This window comes from Nylanderia fulva, unplaced genomic scaffold (genome assembly GCF_048542155.1).
Source record: "Nylanderia fulva isolate GAGA-0341 unplaced genomic scaffold, ASM4854215v1 Scaffold356, whole genome shotgun sequence".
NCBI classification, from domain to species: Eukaryota; Metazoa; Arthropoda; class Insecta; order Hymenoptera; family Formicidae; genus Nylanderia; species Nylanderia fulva.
In genome coordinates this window covers 96,892-105,631 of record NW_028190429.1, presented here as the reverse complement: position 1 = coordinate 105,631, position 8,740 = coordinate 96,892, and positions in this window count along the sequence as shown.

Here is an 8,740-nt window from a genome sequence, read left to right as displayed (position 1 = left end):
TGCTACATTACCCTACTTTGTTACAATAGGAAATTGTAATAGAATTGTTCAACGCGCGCTTGTGTTATTTAATTTCTTTCATATTAATTATCAGTATGACAGTTTATCAGTATGACAGTTTGACAGTCATATCGTATAACCAACATACGAGGATACGAGTGAATCAAGTCATAGCGCACGAAATTGCTCGACAACCAACAACCAATCGGCATCACGATAAAAGGCAACAATACATTCGAGATATTGCGAGAATACATAACATGCACTTTTTTGGAAAGGGATTATTTACTAGATTTTTTGTCTTTTAGAAGATAAAACGACTTAGAGAGAATTTAAGAAATAATTGAAGTAAATTTCCACATAAGCATATAGAGTTATCATGAATGTACTAATAAGTACACAAGACGAACAGTGAGTGAGTGAGTGAGAATGAGAGAGTGTGTGTGTGTGCGTGTGGTGGTGAGAAAGAGAGAGAGAGAGAGAGAGAGAGAGGAGAGAGAGAGAGGAGAGAGGAGAGTTAGCCAACATAAACCCCGCACGCTGCCGATCATGAATGTACTAAATAAGTACACAAGACGAACAGTGGAGTGAGTGAGTGAGAATGAAGAGGTGGGTGTGTTGCGTGCGTGTGTGTGTGAGAAAGAGAGAGAAGAGAGAGAGAGAGAGAGAGAGTTAGCCAACATAACCCCGCACGCTGCCGATATGGCGGAGCGCCACTATCGCCATCTGTTGTAAAACGTGCGAGATGGACAAAATTACCACTACATGCATCTTGCATGTGTTGTGTACGTGTGATATATGTGTGCGCATGTGTTTGTATACGTGTGAATACGTTGTAGCACGATACTACTATGTATGCGTGGTCGATGATGATAATGATGATTACTGATGATAATGATGACGGGGACGTTTCTTAATAGAAATTTTTCATATTTCGACTTTGCATTTATATATCTCTGCTTACAAATCACGTAGAGCAGAAATAAAGACACTTTTATTATATAATTCAAACTCAATCTATCGATTAAGTCTAGCATAAACTCGATTGCTTCAGCCATTATTGAGGATTCGAAATATTATAAAGACTCAAATGTCCGACTCGCGTTAAGATACACGGTGTCTCCGCTACGCCCTTAACTGGTCGCGAGACACTACCGTGTCTCTTGATACAATGCGAGATATACGCGGAACAGAAATTGGTCAACGTGCAAGCAAAGCAGAAGGACTTTGAATCTGCTTCGCTTGCACCTAGATTCTCGACCGGGGAAACCTGTTGCCAGGCACCCCTTCCGATCGGGAAAAACTCCAAAAAACAACGATATAAAAAGAGAGTAGAGACGCGACAGCTCGCTCAGTCGCAGACACAAATAATCGCTCTAACCACGATCTCGCTAACCTCGCGCGCACTTAGCATCGACTCGCAGTTGTGCGCGATACGCGGAGTAAATATAAAGTCAGTGCCGCACACTCGTAAAGCTTCAGTGTATTAATAGTGAAATAAAATAAAGACCAAGTGGATGTTGAAGTTAATAAAGAATTTTATACAAAAAGTGTAGTGCATTTCTCTTTACAAACACCCGACAAGTCCTGACGACCCCGGATTCCCATCCCAATTTGGCGCGACCCTTAAGTGTTTCTCCGAGGCACACAACATTATTAAGAAATTTATTGGCTTCTATGTGTATACTAATCTCCTTAGTATCATTAGTGATTGCCCTAGGACAATATCAGGTTGGACTCAACAAAATATTCGGTAATTTCTGAAACACATAAAAATGAACATCATACATTTAATTGGGATAACGTAAAGATTCTGGACAACGAAAATAATTATTATAAAAGACTCATTTCTGAGATGCTACATATTAAGAACAAAAAAATGAGCTAAATTTAAACAAAGATACTGAGTTACTTAGCGAGTCGTATTTTGATATATTGGATAAATAGCGAACAATAATAATAATAAGACAAATAGGACATTAACGGTCTAAACATAGGTATTAGATCATATATAAACACGCACACTCTTCGATCAAGTAGAGTTTAAAATGAGGTGTCTTTTTATATTGTTGGTTTGTCTTGTGTCATCTTCAATAACTTTTTTAAAAAAAGACGTGGTTAAAATTGTCAAGAAGGACGATGTCAAGTAAGCATATTACTAATTGTGGGGAATATATATTGTAATTTCGACATACGTTAATCGTTAATTTTTTATTAATCGCAGCGCCTACGGAACGTTTTAATTTCTCGCATATTAACGATGAAACTGTTCGAGATCTGAGTAAAATCAAAGATCATATCGAAGCGAACATTGTTGGACATGACAGATTAAAACACGCGTAACTGCTCATAAACTCTCGACTCTGAATAACTAAAATTAAATTCGATATTATGTGGATTTTTTTATGATTTTGTAATTATACTGAAGAAGACCGCGTGCGGTCGAAACGTTTATTTTATTATTTTAGAATGACTGTATTTTTTGCGTAAGTTGTCATATTGAATGATTGTAGCTTAATAACTTATACATGAAATAAATGTGATTGGACTGAACAACTCTAATAATTGCTCGATAAGTTGGCCTTTTATTTAGCACTTTTGTATTTCAATATACTAGCGAATCTTTGTATTAATTGATTTTTCATATACATAAATTACATTTTTGGCAAATTCTCCACTAAATTGAGATACGCATGGTATAGGCTTTCCGTGTCACTCTGTAAATTAAGACTATTCGTTTGTCTTTTTATAAAAATCATCTCAGACACAACACGGTTTCCATATATCCATTCATCATCCAAAATATCCATCTCGTCCCATGCGAATTCATGATTTTTTAACCTGTGGTCCGTGATCACTGAATGTTGGTTACTATTTCTAAAAATATGATTTCGGTGTTCCAAGACGCGAGTTTTTAAAAGTCTGGACATTTGTCCAACATAGGATGCATCACAGTCCCTATACGAAATTTTATACACAACATTATTCCGCATCTCGTTACTCAACTGATCCTTTAAAGCATGAATGATTTTAGTGATTTTATTTAATCCGGTGTAAGACAATTTGGTTTGTAGATCTCGAATCGCAGGGCGAAATTGATCAGAAAACATCGGTACGTATGGTAGGTTAAAAAGAAATTCGATTGTGTATTGTTTATATTAATTGATGTGCTCCTTTCGTTGTCGTTATAGAAAATTAAAGTTTTAATGCATTCCCGTAAAATTGGGAAAATAAACGACAAAAGATATCCATTATTAACCAACATACTGACCACGAACTCAAGGTTTTTCTGGTGGAAACGCAGAAAGACGGAAAGCTCTATCTATAAGGCTAATAACCGTGCCTTTCTTATGGCAGAAAAGGTGTCGAGACTCAAAATTCAAAAATCTACCAGAATACGTAGGTTTGTGGTACCAATCAAATATGATATTGTTGTTTATATCTAAACTAATGGTTGTATCGAGAAAATTTATTCCGTTGTCTACACCCTCCTCCAACGTAAACTGTAATCTGTTATGAAAAGAATTAAAAGTTTGAAGAATCAAACTAAAAGTAGAGGAAGGTGCAGCCAACAAAATATCATGCACGTATCTATAATAGAAGAGCAGTGAAAAAAACAGAGACTCGACAGCCCTCATCTCCAAGTCTTGAAGAGTAATATCTGCAATAATCGGAGAAAGCGGAGAGCCCATTGGAGTGCCAAAGGTTTGCCGATAAATCACGTCGTCGAACTTGAAAAAACTTGAATCAAGCACAAATTTAATAGCGTATAAAAATTCATCGCATGGTAATCTTACAATTTTCACAAATAAAATTCCATCTCTTTCTAACACTGTTTATCGCCAAATCGATAAGAATATTAGTAAACAACGATACAACGTCTAAAGAAAATAATTTGAAATCTTTTGGAATTGTCTTATATTTTAATTGTTTGACTAATTGAAAACTATTATTTAGGTGGCTCATAGGTTTCGAAATGGGGTCGTTAATTAAATCATGGAGAAAAGAAGCTATTTCATATAACGGTGTGTTAATTGACGAGACAATTATTCTTAATGAATTTCCATCTTTATGGACCTTCGGCAAACCATCGGCATGCGGGAGCACATCGTCCGTGCAATTCAATCTTTTATATTTTAACTCCGTGATGTAGTCGCATTTTTTCCATCTTAAGAGTAGATCGTGGAGATCTCTGATTAGTTTTTTAGTAGGATCTTTTTTGATTTTTAAATAAGTATTTTTATCGGAAAGAAGTTCATTCATCTTGTGTTGATATTCGTTTTTATTCAAAGCTACTGTGACATTTCCTTTATCAGCTCGAGTGAATGTTATGTCCGGGTGTTCTTTTACGAATTTATTAGTTGCCACAAAAGCATTAATTAATTCCTTGTCTAAAAATTGGAAAGGTTATTTAAGATTGGACTGATTCTATTGCGAAACATTATACGAGAACTTGGCGGAAGTTTACCTATATTATAGTCTATAGATTTAATAAATTCAGTGATAATTAGTTGTTTATTATTGGTAGGAAGGCAAAAGTTTGCCCCTAATTGTACCAGTCCTTGTACCTTCTCTGGAATATTTATGTTAGATAAATTAGTAAATCATTTTTTTTGTATAGTTAAAGGAGGATTCGGTTTTTGATTGGAAAACGTGAGGATCTAATGTGATATCTATGGCATTTCCGTCCTTGGAGCCCCGGAACAGTTTCAAGGAAAATTCTTTATAAATTATTTTGTCTTGTATTGAGTCTGATTCAACTCTTAAAGGAAATGTACAGTAATATTTTAAAGATTTAATTTTGTTTATATTAATTTTATTTTGTTTATGAGCCAATTAAATTTTTTATTCAATCTATCACGTTTACTCTTAAAATGGAAGTAAAGAGATTTATTTTGTGTGTGAAAAAATTTATTACATCTTGTAATAAGTAACCAATATATGATCGACCGTATTAAATTATAATTTTTAATGTGTAAAAATCTTATGTGTTTATGAACATCATATATCTCATTATGAATCATGCTCTTAGCAAATCTTAATAATACGATTTCGAATTTTTTACAAGAATATTCATAAAATAAGTTGTTAGTATACGTTTTAAATTTACAAAATTAAACAATCAAATATAGTAGGCCAACTGAACGAGCAAATAAATAAGATGTAAAAATTTTATTAATAGTTAAATAATTAAATTAACATTCCGTTACAGAAACGATATAAATTGTAAACGTTTCGACTGCACTACAGTCTTTATCAATACATGAAAGTTAAATATTAAAATACAAAGTTAAATGTTAAAAATACAAAGTTAGTTAAATATTAAAATATAAAATTAAACGATTCTTCGCTGTTGACCAATAGATGTGCAAGGCGATTGGTCTGAGATGCCAAGTTAAGCGACATTTAAACATGATTATCGTTTTAACAAGTCCTTTTTCCCGATATTTCAAGTGTGTCTTGCGAAGTCTGAATAACAAATGTCAACGTTTTAAATTTGTTCAAGTGCGATAAAATAATATTCGATTTAATACATTTCTTCAGAAATAAGATACGCATTTTAGACAATGTTCTCTGAATGCGTATCTCAATTTAGTGGAGAGTTTACCAAAAATGTAATTTATGTATATGAAGTTCATCTTTTATTATGTAATTTCTATTTGGTTTTAAATGAGATAATTATTTTTTGTTTTAAGTTATTTTAATTTTTTAATCTCACAACAATCAGAAATATCGCGGTTCCAAAATTGCACAACTTCTGAACACGAAGGATAAAAATGACGTAAGTCAACAAAAATTACTTGGTGCACACAGAGATTTAATAAAATTTTGTAAAGACAATCCGAATGTTCTATTCACACGCGCGGACAAGGGTAATGCTACGGTGGCAATGGAAAGATCTCATATATTAACAAAATGGAAAAACGTTTTAAAAGATGGTCAACACTTACACTATTGTTAAAAAAAATCCGTGCCAAAAAATAGAGAACGATTTGAATGATTTGTTGAAGGAGATGGCTTAAGGAAGATTATATTTCAAAAAACGAATATTATAAATTACGTTGTAGTGATTCTCTCCTTCCAAAAGCGTATGGATTACCGAAAATCCATAAGGAAAACTATCCAGTTAGAATCATAGTTTCATCGGTTGATACAGCTCTATACTCGCTGGCTTCGTTTTACAAAACACCTTACGAACTAGTCTACCCAAAGCGAAAAGTCATATTAATAATAGTTTTGATTTGTACAGCATATTGTCTGGTAAAAAGATTGATGAGAATGATAGGATGTTTTCCTTGGATGTGGTGTCTTTGTTTACGAACGTTCCTCTGGATCTTGCGATTGACGGTATTAACGATAGATGGGATCACATTGGAATAAATACTAAAATACCGAAAAACGAATTTTTGGGGGGTATAAAATTCATATTGACTTCTACATATTTTACATTTGATGACATAATTTATAAACAGACGTTTGGGACCCCTATGGGGTCACCGTTATCACCAATTATTGCAGACCTGGTTATGCAAGATCTTGAGGATACAGTTCTCAAAGCGTTGAATTTGGAATGTTTGTTTTATTTTCGTTATGTGGATGACATAATAGTGGCCACCTCTATGACTAATATGACTCAGATTGTGAATAATTTTAACAACTATCATGAAAGACTTAAATTCACGGTCGAACAAGAGGTTAACCATAGCTTGAATTTCTTAGATTTATCACTTAAAATTATTAATAACAAAATATATATAGACTGGTATCAAAAAGAAACCTTCTCAGGAAGGACGTTATCATTTTATTCAAACCACCCACTATGCCACAAAATAGGAATAATATATAACCTTGTAGACAGATGTCTATTGCTATCACATCCACTATTTTTTAATAAAAATTTGGAGTTAATTATTAATATACTCAGAAGCAATGGTTACCCTCTTGATCTGATTTTTAACAAAATTAATCATCGGATAGAACACATCATATCTAAGGGGAGCATTATAGAGAGACAGGCCAACATAGAAAGAACAAAAAGTATAAGAAATGACTCGGTCAATAAAAAATTCTTTGTCATTCCGTATATAGATGGGATCTCAGAAATGATTGTTTCCTCGGTAAAAAATAAAAATTGTATGGTAGGGTATAGATGTCTCAACAAACTGGATAATATTATTAAAGCGCAGAAAGATAAAACTAAACATCCATGCAATTCGAATGTGGTTTATAAGATCAGTTGCAATAATTGTAATGCATCTTATGTAGGCCAAACAAAGAGGCAATTGCAGACGCGAATAAAAGAACATAAAAATAATATTAGGTTGGACTCAACGAAACATTCAGTAATTTCTGAACACATAATAAATGAACATCATACTTTTAATTGGGACAATGTTAAGATCATGGACAACGAAAATAATTATTATAAAAGACTCATTTCTGAGATGCTACATATCAAGGAACAAAAAAATGGACTAAATTTAAACAAAGATACTGAGTTACTTAGCGAGTCGTATTTTGATATTTTGGATATATTAGCGAACAAGAAATAATAATAGGACAAATAGGACATTAACGAGTAAAACATAGATATTAGATCATATATAAACACGCACGCTCTCCGATCAAGTAGAGTTTAAAATGAGCTGTCTTTCTGTATTGTTGGTTTGTTATGTGTCATCCTTAATAACTGTTAATAAGTAGCAAAATTATCAAGAAGAACGATGATAGGTAAGCATACTACCAATTGTAGGGGATACATATTATAATTTGGACATGCGTTGATCGGTAATTTTTTATAAATCGCAGCGCCTACGGAACGGGTTAATTTCTCGCATATTAACGATGAAACTATCCGAGATCTGAACAAAATCAGGGATCATATCGAGGCGAACATTGTTGGACAGGACGGATTGAAACACGCGTTAATTACTCAAAAACTCTTGATTCTGAATAACTATAATTAAATTTCGATATTATGTGAATTGTAAGAATTTATATTTCAATAATTATACTGAAGAAGACCGCGTGCGGTCGAAACGTTTATAGAATGATTGTAATTTGCGTTAGTTTTAATATAATGACTGTAGTTTTATAATTTATACATGTAATAAATGGTAGTTGACTGAACATCTCGAATATTCAGCTCGATAAGTTGGCCTTATATTTATCACTAATTTTTTAATTTCTGTAACATTTCAAATTTTGTTTCTTAATTTATTTTAATGTTTTGTTTTTTAATAATTTTATATAATCGACGTCATATTAACCTATGCCCCCCTTAAAAAACAAATACAACTTTTTTACTTTGTTATTTATGTAAAAATTGGCATAAATAGGCATACTTCGGTGGTTTTAACTATGACTCGAAAAATTTAGACGACTTAGATTTTTAACTTGTAGTTTGTTTATTTCGATTATTGTATCGTTGGCTTTGACACGTTATACCGTGTCGAGACTGTTAAATTTTAAAATGTTATATAGTAGTAGTGTAGTAAAATTTTATGGTCCCTTGGGGTTTCAATCCCTTACAATTTAACAAACAGGCCGCAATACAAAGGTGTAATTCAAACAAAAACAAAAAATATAAAACGCACGCCCCAGGGCCCTCTTCGCTATTAACCTTTAACCTATTTATTGCTAACTTAACCTACGTCCAGGGGTTGGATTCGTTTGGGTCCCCCCGTTGTCCAGGCATCTCCCCTTGGCTTCTGCCCAACCCATGTACACACACACAGTT